Raw genomic sequence first — 11,320 nt, forward strand, 5'->3', positions numbered from 1 at the left:
ACAAAAGATAAATGCGAGGCATTTGCATCTTAGCTTCTCAAACAGCATACTTTTAGTAGCTATCAAAAAGGAGAAAAATTCCATAAAAAAAGATTGCAAAAGCGGAAAGAGAAATGCACTTAATTCAGCTAGAATAAGCTGTTAAAAGCAAATCATCCTTTTTGCAACGCGTTCTTAGAAAATTATGCGACGCGTGCAATTTTGACAAACGCGACGGTGTCGGTGGTAGGATTAAGCGCCCTTAAATTGCCCTGGGGATGTCCCGTCACAATAGCCGATATGGAACGATTTGAAAGAAATTTACGGATAAAATATCCACGTGCCGCGACACCGACGGCCGGTGACATAAAAAGCCATTGGAAAATTTCTCGTCACGTATTCCTCTGCGACCCGATATTGAAAGCCGCTAACGCGGGCCGTAAAAGATCCCGCGTGTTCCTTTGACCCGTGGATTTATTGGGGGGATTCGAACCGAGCTCGCGTTAGCTGGGCTCTGATAAATATTAAATATCAACCGCCGGCGATTCGTCGTGCATTAATAAATTTTAAATTAGACGGAAAAACGCGAGAGCGAGAAATTTCCATGTGTGCCCGTGCATTTATCATTGATGCATGTTTCAGAGGCGTCCTAATAATGAAAGCATATTGATAAGAAATTAGAAGCAGTCCTGCCTAAGCGTCACCATAATATAGAGATCATGCAATCGTCGTTTCTCCGCTCTATGTTATTTGATTTGGACAACCGTGAACTGTAATAATGGAATATAATGGCAGTCCTTTGTGCTGAATGTTACAATGGAAATGGAAGCTCGCGCGGATTAATATTAAATTCCTCTCGGTAGGATACATGCGACCTATTGTACTGTGCTTATTTCTGCGATTAAACTACAACATAACACAATTCATTTTCAATTATAGGACGGCAAATATTCATAAATACACGTGAGGCGGCGTGTATTAATTATCTCGTGAATTCTCCTGAAATTGCAATATTTAATTTACAATTGATATTTCTTTCTCTCTCTCTCTCTCTCTCTCTGTCCATCGTTCCGCGCAATATTTGTCTGCATCGATGTCGATTTGTACGAGAGCATCATTTTCCACGGAATTTCGAGAGAAAAGAAACTCGTCCTCTCGCCGTGTTTAGCACGGAACCTCGTTCCCGTCCTTTATAGCGCTCGCTGCGCTAGAACAGTCACGGCGGATAAACTGTAGACGAGACTCGACAAGGGGAAGACAAGAGGGCTGTCTATCGTACTTTCCTTCGGCAGCTTCAGAGCCCTGAGTCCTCCTCCTTTGGGTCCCGAAGCATTCACCGTGAGCTCCCTGAGAATTTCAGACTTTGCATTGACCAAAACTGAATTATCCAAACTGAATTTTCGCCGAGATCCCCTAGAATACCCTTTCTGTAAAAGGCGACGCGGGAACAATACAAACTTATTATTCACTCGACAGGCATGTGTGTTTTTTAAACAATATTATTGGTGCGGCGTATATCGCGTTTCTTACGCAATATGTATTAAATTTTTCAATAATTTATGTTGTTGCTTTTCGTATTATACGCGAATTGACGTATTCGATTCGCGCTACGCAAGTTGTATTTGTTAAAAAATATTTTTCTGTAAAATTATTTGCATTTCTTTCTCGGTATGTTGTGCACGTTCAAAAAAATAAAATAAAATATATTATATGCGGAATTAATAAGAAATATTACGAGATATATTGATATAAGAATTTTCACAAAAAAAAGTTGAGATTTATGAGTAAATTCAAAGAGACAAGTTCAGTCTACGATATTGAGCACAGCAGAACGCACAAAGGAAATATTCAATTATTATAATTGATATCTAAATATCCGCGGAAAACTTCAACCAGCTGGAGACGCCGTTCTTGTTTTACGAGAGGTAAGAGAATTAATTAACAAAAAGTCCGTCTATGCAGCAAGTGGTACTGAAAAGCTGACAAGCACTGCAGGCACTTTTATTATCTCTCTATATTACGCTTTACACAATTAAGCGTATCGTTATTGCAGCAAAACATAGAACTCCACTCGCACTCTAAAAAATTAACGCGCATCTAAAAAATCGCAATCTAAAAAATTATATAAGATATTATTTTCCAGTACGTGTCGAGTCAATCATCGAATGTAATTATTAAATTTGTTATATTCAGTTCTTTATTAATATTACATAATAAAACGTATAAATCGGTATAAGTTAAAACTTTTAAAAGTTCCTCTCAATAAATTACTGTAAAAATGTAATATACATTATCTACTCATAAGATTTTCCACGAGAAATTTTCTACAAGATTCCAAGTTGCTCACTTTGCGACACTTCTCTATCCATCTTCTCGGCAACTTCCTATCATCTCCAGTTTATCTCCGCGTTCATTTTCCGCGTTCGCGGTGTCCGTGCAAATAGCGGTAATGTTAATCTCCGGTTAATGCTACGAGAGTCCGGCGCGGGAAGATGCCGAACAGGAATTTATCGATTCCTCCCCCCCGTTCAAGTCCGTTCAAATAATAACAAAGCGGAAATTCGCCCTTTAAACTATCCCGTCGTAACGAGAGCGGAACTATGTGAAACGGGAGCGAGGAAAATACAGGTGATAGAGAGAAAGAGAGAGAGAGATAGGAAGGGAGAAGAGAACCAGCCGTCACATAATTTATTGCGACCTTTCAGGCAGTTCGCTAATGCACCTGAAGATACAAGATATCTACTTGACCAGCTTCCTAGCACGCTCTCCTGTGCGCCGTTCACATTCTGGGCGTATCGGAACGTAATGAAAGACTCGCTGAACTATTTCGCAGTTGCACGCTACCGCTTAATTCATCACAAAAAACTGACATTAACATACCTGCCGGTGTACGCAAAATGTCAACTAATAAAATTACGGTTCAATATTTTATGTCACTTAAACACACATCATATTAATAAAACAAAAAAAAAATAGATATTTGCGAATAAAACTTGAAGAATATAAAAGTGTATCATATAAAAGTAAAAAACAAAAATATATAGTTTGATAAAAAGATATGAAACCTAATTTCTAATTTAAATTGCAATCAACTTATTCCAACGGAATTTTAATGTGAGGTTCAAGTGTCGAGATATTTAATACTGAAGATTGAAAAATGATGAAAAAAAGTTAATATCCAATCAAACTAACATAAAATCAAACCAACATAAATTTATGCTAACATAAAATCAATTAAATCGATAAGACAATGCATTTTTGATGAGAGTTTTACACATTACAATATACTTTGCATATATTTTTATAGTGAAATAATACTTTACTATCCACAAAAGTGCATGAATGATAATAAGAGCTTTTCAGATGACAAATTTCCATATAATCTTTCGAGTAACTTCGCACAATTCAAATCTCAACAACTTCTTGAAAAATCCCTCAATTTCCCGTCCTGCAAAGGACTGTGAGTGTAAACCTATGTTCCATGCAAATCATGTATGTCGCATTTTACGCTGGAAACAGAACGCGTCGCTTACGAGGGTGTTTTAACAGTGGCGTGGATATTATGCGGTGCTAGATGGGTCGTGTTTGTTAATTGTACTTCGCTTTGCTCGCTTCCTTAATTCCCGTCAGCGTAATTCGATTGCGAAGATTGTTACTTCGCCATTACGTGGCGGAGTTATTGCAATCTGTTGTGTCGCATTTATATCACTATTTATGTTTGTTCGGAATGTGCAGCGATTACGTGACAATGTAATTCAAACGCGAGATTACGAGTCCCACTTTTATGCAGAATTAAATATGTATTTTAGTAAAAGGCGGCGACCGTCGTTAGTTTTTACAATTCTATAAGCGCGCGCGGACTTGCTCTTTTTCTCGCGTTACGTAAAACATCGGACAACAATTTTATAGATTTTTCTCTCACCAGGATTTCATGTGTATTAGAAAACATTTTCGAACGGTTGTTTGAGAAACTCGATCTGATATCTGCGAATCGGAAATTTTTCAGCGGGTGTTGATAGTCTTTCAATGGTGTCGAGGCGCCCCTCAACGAATATTATTATCGGAAAATAGGGCGTTGCCCCTAACGACGACAGATCGTTCCTCGTCACGTGGCCGTCGCTATCTTCCCGAGTCTTCGCTGTGATAAGCAACACATGAAAATTCTTGCTCGGACTATTGGCTTTTATCGAGAAAGCGTAACTGCATATTCAATGCTCTTATCGGTGTCGCCGGTGTGTCTGCTTGCCGAGCACGAACTCGACTTTTGTATCCGTAAGGGGAACGTGAAATACGCGATAGTCGTATCAGAAGATTCGAAGGTACCGAAGGGAAATCAAAATTCTCGTGGCACGAAATGAAAAAACTGTAGCACGTCGAGCTGATATTTCGTCCCATTATGTGTTAAGCGGACATCTTTTAGCCTCGCCAAATGAAATTCTCCAATGCTGCACGGAGTACCGGGAATGAGATAAACTTCAACGATATCTTCTCTCGTCGGCCTTTGTGCTCCCGAAATTGCATGACATTCTTTGGAAGCTCGCCGGATAATATTGTATACACGGCCCTTACCATCCACGCCCCGAAAAGAAGAGAAAAAAAAGCGAAAAGGGAAAAAAGTACGTTGATCCGGATGAAAGCACTTTTTCGCCGGAAGAAAAAATTTATTCAAAGCAAAGAGGCCATAGAGCGAGGCAATTAACAATACACCTCGAGCGACATTAAAGGAGCATCGTTTTATTCGGCACAGTAATAAGAGCGTAAAACAACGCTTCGTCCGAAGCTTCGGTCTTTCAAGACAACAAAGAAAATTAATATAAAATTAAATAACTAAAGAATCGACACAGATAACTGAAAAATACACTTATTGTTAGTTTCATTGTGATCGCGTTGTACTAAATAGATAAATTAAAATAAATATAAACCGATCCGATTCTGCGACTCTAAACTACGAATTTTTTGAATTGAGAAACAATTTGCAATTTTTCGCTGAAAGATTTTTCAGATTTCCAAGCCGTGTTTTCTCTTTTTTCGTTTATATCCTATATTAAATCTTTGCGATTTTGAGCTTAAATCGAGCGTAATCGCGCATGTTGCTCCATTAAAACAAGCACGGAGAGACGCTGATGAGAGGGGCGGCGATGAAAGTTTTAATCATTTCATTCGTGTGGCATGTTCAGCACTTTCCTGAAAAGCTGTTACTAATTCTGAGGATAGTAGTGAAACGTTTTAAGGCCAACGCGCAAATGAAATCCCCTCAGAACGATGTTAAACACGAGCCACATACACGTATAATATTCGCGCGCTCGATGATAAGTGAGTGAGATTTTTCTTTAAACGATTTGATTTTGTTAATTCCGAAGAGAGGAAAAAAAAACATGCATCGCCGCCGAAACATTTCTATTTCACTCCAATTTCCTATAGACGCGTTTAAACAGAGGATAAATATACACTTCGGTGAAAAAAAATTATTTGCAAAAAATAAAACCAGAAATAATCACTCTGATATTTCTGTCAAATAACGAGACCGAGAAATATAAAACGTTACGTGTATCGTTCAGTCGTGATATATCGATCTGATCTCTGTTTGCCCATATCGGTGTACGCGCGTGTGCGTTTATTTGTGCAAGAATTTAAATAATACCGCCATAAAAATTCCTAGTTTACAGGCAGACCGGGATTTTATAAAAGATTCAATCACGAGCGATCGTTAAAACTTTATGCGAATTAAAACCGGATTTCGTGCGAGAGCGATGAAATTTATCCTTAGTGCATAAACTCCTTAGTTGCTTGCGCTTGCTTTACCGCTTGGTAAATAATAGCCGCGCGTGATTGGTTCGCCGCTCACGTGCTGGAAATCGTAATTCCGAATTCCCGCGACGACGATCCCGCGGAGCGAATTACCAGTGTCACGTTGTCAGGTCGATTTAACGCGATAAATTAGCCGACCATTAAGTCGTCGAGAATTTACACGTAGCTCTTCGCTGTTTCCTTCAGGCGCAACAACCGTCACGACGTATCAAAATGTTATTTCTAATGGTACAAATAGAATTTATCTCTAAACAATAGTACGCAATATATCTCAGTGTCTACGTAATAAATTGTGAAACAAGCGTAGTTTATCTTAAAGAAAAATGTTAATAAAAATTTAATATTAGATATATTTCTTTCTGAGAGAAATGCAACTTGGAGCGAAGCAAAGAATTTGTCATTAAAATTATAAGATTCCTAAAATATCCTGTGTATATTTTTAAACTTTTATTTTTTGATATTTTTAGCGACTTCGAGTGAGCCGTGAGTTTCATCAGAAAACGTTACAGTGAGCATGAAAATGTTTCTATTTTTGTGAATCTAGCATGCGTACGGAAAAAAAGAAAATAATCATCGCGTTGTTCTTCCGCGCTTGGTATTGAGCATGAAAGAGGCGATTTATACCAGAAATGCCCATTCCAGGCGCATATGTAAACTAGGCACTTGGCGGCGTGCAGGAACGTTAATTGGAAGCGTGACGGAAAGAGAAAAACCATCGCACGAGTGCTCGTGCGACAAACAAAACGAGAGAAGTCGAGTGCTCTTATGACGCGTTCCGCAAGGAAATTCGATTAAAATGGTGATTCGTTAATCGAGTCCCGAGTTGGGATAAGCCGGTAATTCTCTTCGAGGGAGAACTAGAATTGTGTAGAGTGTATTTCATGTTCTGAGATTGAAATTCAATCACAACACCGAAATCATATTCGCTCAATAAATAATTATAAAAGGCAAAGAGAAAAATTCCACAAAAACAAGACGGATCATGCACGATTTGTGGCATAATTTAGTGTAATCGACAGATTGCGAGCGAGAGAGAGAATATAGGAGGCAGCGAGCTGCGGTTAATTGAACCAACATACTACAGTACAACTAACCACCGCAAATGTAAGCAATATTTGCCACATAATTCTGTGCCAAATTGACCGACTAAATGATAATTTTTCTCAAGCGTATGAGAGAGAAATCGATAGCGGTCGGATTTATTGCTACGTTCGGTTTCGTATTGATTGATATCGGTGAGCTAGAGTGAAGTCGATATAATTTCGATGAGTCCAATATCCGACGCTTAGACGCTAAGCATATTAGGATCGTAAGAATGTAAAGTTAATTGAAATAATTCAATTGTGTAATGTGATTATAAATCAACTCTTTTTAAGTAATTTTAAATAAATTAGCGTTTTAAATCACCGATTTTTCTGCATATATATTTAACTTTTGAAAGCTTTTTCCGTTAATTCATGTGTGCATAACATCCAATGCGGCAATATTTTCCAATGCTGAATTCAGTGCGATAATTTGCTGGCCAGATTGACAATTACAAATTTATTGACTAGATGATTCGTCAGATATGATTCTCTTATATCACTGGAAAATATTGCGATATCGTGATTGTCTTTAAATCTCAAATGTCCTGCTTCATTGTTAATCATACGTCAATCGCGTTTCCATTTCAGCTCGCAGATAAACACGGAGATCATTCTCATGCATTTACCGTGTGAAAATCCGATCTCATCGAGATCACATCAGTGTCATCGTGATAATGAAATGAAGTTCGACGAGAGGAAAGTGCGGCATGCCGAGGTTATTTCCCACAGGCGGGATTCTCGATATCGTATCATCGACGTTTCTGCAGAAACGCGTGTTTACCACCCCCGCCCCGAGAAAAAGAGCGCGATGGCCATGGAGACCGACGGAGAAATGAGAACAACGAGGTGCGAGGGAGAAAGAGAGAGAGAAAGAGAGAGAGAGAAAGAGAGAAAGTGAGCAAGAGAGAAGAAGGACAACGTAAACACGAGGGGTTGCGAAAACTGCCAACTAGGTTACTCCTAACAACCCTCGGTAGGATAGGAGAGATCGTGCGGCGAGTTAAGTCCACCAAGTTAAACCCTCACTATGAAACACGCGCACTTTCCTCGCCCGTCGTCTTCGCCCGTCCTCGCCGCGTCTTCGCGGTGCGAACGTGCGAATGACCTGCCGAAGGACAATCCAGTGATAAAAAGGGTTAAGTCTGATACTCACCCTCTCCCGGTTTAAGATGCGCCAGGCAATAACAACAATTGGACAACAGCGGACGAGACAATCACCAGCACCGGCACTAGCACCACTACTACCCACGTCGGCGACGGCGACAATGACGACGACAATAACAGGGCGGGATTATAATCTTGTGCGCTCCATTCGCGAGCGATCCGTGAGGAGACGTTCTTGCGGAGCAGAGCCGCGAGGCGCCGCGTTGCACACGCGTGAAAAGCGGGCGCGACGTGTCGCGAACGACGAGACGCGTGCGCGCGCTCCTTCCTTCTCTCTTTCTCGCTTTCTCTTCCTTCTCTCGTCGGTCCCGATGCGAGATCTATAGGATCGCGGCAGGAGGAGCGGAGTACCGTGGAATCAACCGCGATCGCCGCGACCACGATTCGCGGATGGGGTGTCCCGAGGGAGAACGCTCTCGAGCGCCGCGACGACGCGCGTCGACGACGGCGACGGCGAGGAGCGCACGGCGAGTATAGAACGAGAACGACCCTTTTGTCGCTGCCACCACCGACACCGCCCTCGCGGCTCCTCGCCGCACATCGGGCGCGGCAGGAGCGCGCCGTCGCAACGACGCCTCGCGAATACGCAGGCGCGCCCTGACCTCCTGACGCCGAGGGTGGCCGACGACGCCGTCGCCGCGCGTGTATATTCCTTGCGCGCGGGTTACGTCCACTTTGGACCGCGATAACAACCGATAGGAAACGTTACCCTTAAACGAAAAATGATTATCCCGTTTGAGCGGCACGGTAATACAAGTCAACGTTTTCTCAAACTCGTCCGGCGGTGAGTTTCATTTATTGCGTTCTTTGTAATCGCTATCGCTTAGGAAAAAAACAAACGGCAGGAAACCGATTGCTCTAATTTCTGTCTTTCACATTCTCTCCTTAAAAATATAATCCGACGGTATAAATTGTTTGCACAAAAAGCAAGTAGATTAAAAAGAAAGTTTATTTTGTCAAATTTCATTGAAATGAATCATTGAAGTCGGTGATTAGTTTAAAAGTGTTTGAGTTTCTTTTTTTCCGCTGTGCAGTAATGTACTTAATATTTTTTGCAATAATCTTTTTAGGTCCCTCTCTGTGAAATAAAGGAGAGCGACACCATTAAATCTCCGATATGAGATAGAAAAGAATTTATAATGTATCTTGATATGTTTTTTTATTAAAAGAACTCAATTATTTAGATCCGTCTAAAAAATTATAAAATGAGTAAAAAAGAAAAAAAAATTAAAGTTACTCTCTTTTTTTCTCTGCTTCAAAGATTAAATATTCATAACTTTATGGAATTTTTTATCTTTTAATGTCAAAGGATGAATTTCTTCTTTGGAAATTTTTAGCCATATCGTGAGGTTTATCTTCTCTTTGGACATAAATAAGATGTTTCCACGAATAATATAACTATTAAAGAAAAAAAAAAAAAATTGTAAGGAGAGAAAGAAGAAGCTTATGTTAGATTTTCATGTTAGTAGACTGCTCTCGCGGGATCAACTGCCGATTGGTGGATTCCATAAGAGATTTATCACAAATTGCGGATCATCAACTGCATCGCGGGAAATTGGCAAATACATTTGATAAAAATTAAAGTGATACATAGTAAGAATTGAAAGATACCAATTATATTACAAAAATTCAATTCTTTTCCGCTCGTAATGATAAAAGTCTAATTGCGTAAAAATAAATTATCCTACAAAATTGAAAAAATAGCGAATTATGAGCGAATACTCGGCTCAAATATCACGAAGTTCTCGATTTGAAACTTAACTTAAATTCAATTTACTCAAAACTGTTATTTAATGAAGAAGAGTGGAGCATTAATTTATTTTTTCTAATAACATGATATATATATATATATATTTTATATGACGCATCATATTTCATCATCGATATATATACGACACATAATAATTCACATACTTGACAATCTTGACATTCTTCATCTAATTTTTGCATCTCGAAAAGTTCGTTCTTACCTCAAAGTTTAATCGAAACGTGACTTGCCACATGTCAAATCGTACGATTAATTGAATAAGTCTCGAAAAGCAGTGCAACGAGGATAGAACGTACGTACGCACGCATACACAGACCCACACGCACACACGGACCGTGCACGCGCCCACACATACACGCATACGCGCAAATCCGGAATTCTCCGTAAGCCCATTGTAACCGGGTGACAACATCACCTTGTTTTCACGAATTCACGGTGTCCTCCGCGTTAAACAAGGAAATATACTCGAGGAACCGTCTGAAGAACTCTCTTTTCAGATAATGCAAATTCAATTAAAGTCTCCTCCCGAACGTGAGAAACTTTTTCAATCAAATCAGTACGTATCAGTGCGCCCCTTTTTTGCCTTCGGTTTTTCGTCCGCAAAACCTTTTTCTACGGCCGCCGGGAACTCTAACGCGATCGGATGGTAATTATGTTAGGTATCAATTTAACAGTTTTCGACTTTCGGCCGCCTCGCTTTTTCCACGGAATAACTGACGAAGAACTAATAACGCGAGATCTCTCCTTGCTCCGGGCAGATCAGATAGAAACGATGTTTGTTGAATTTCCACAATTTCCTTGTCTCCGGTGGAAACTCCATCGCAAAAATAGACAAGCTCTAACGATATCGAACACACTATATTCAATCGCCGTAACTCTTTCCTCGGATAGTGTATAACATGTGTATCCGATACTTTATAAATTTTTCTGCTCTTTTTTTCTTTTGCGAACGCGATGTTTGTACGCGTATTATAGAGTGGTGCACGGTTATTGGTAGCAGAACAATGTGACAAGTCTCTTGTTTTACCGAGAGATAAAAGGCGATTGGAAGATTTCACGATACCGAAAATCGATAATTCCGGACAGAGATTGTATGGCGTTGCAGCGTAAAACTACACGGTACATTTCCTCCGGTTCATGTAAGCCAAGATGTACTTCGTTCCTGTTTGCGCTAAATGTCGGTACACTTTTGAAGATTGGACTTTTTTTCCCGCGAGAAATCTCTCGAACTTTCCCGGAAACGCGAGAAACAGAATCGCGTTTCGAAGAGTGTGCCTTCGAAGAGCGCGACGCCAAGGTACATACGAGTGCATTAAATCGAAACTCCGTAGATTTTTTCGCGACTCCCATTTCTCAATGTTAACGAAATCACGCGCGACTACCCTCAGCGAGCGAGAGAAAGAGAGAAAAAAAGAGATTCGACAGGATTAATTTCAAAGGGGTAATTTCAAAAACACCGAGTTGGAAATCGTATTTGCGCTTTTGGCATTATGAGAGATTTCTCGGCAAATGCTTC

General features: G+C 40.1%; 1 protein-coding gene across 8 annotated transcripts in view; it reads right to left on the reverse strand.

Annotated features, from left to right (window-relative positions):
* Positions 1 to 11,320, reverse strand: part of LOC105677589 (acetylcholine receptor subunit alpha-like) — a 66,399-nt gene that overhangs the window by 46,461 nt on the left and 8,618 nt on the right. For 2 of the 8 annotated variants that reach the window (XM_067348867.1, XM_012376312.2), the window contains exon 1: positions 8,026 to 8,521. The exons of 2 other annotated variants lie outside the window; for them this stretch is intronic. The gene's annotated coding sequence lies outside the window, so the exon portion shown is untranslated. Of the gene's footprint in view, positions 1 to 8,025; positions 8,522 to 11,320 lie in introns of those variants that run through there. 4 more of the 8 variants (XM_067348870.1, XM_067348866.1, XM_067348868.1 and 1 more) reach the window with 3 other exon arrangements.

This window comes from Linepithema humile, chromosome 2 (genome assembly GCF_040581485.1).
Source record: "Linepithema humile isolate Giens D197 chromosome 2, Lhum_UNIL_v1.0, whole genome shotgun sequence".
Lineage (NCBI taxonomy): Eukaryota > Metazoa > Arthropoda > Insecta > Hymenoptera > Formicidae > Linepithema > Linepithema humile.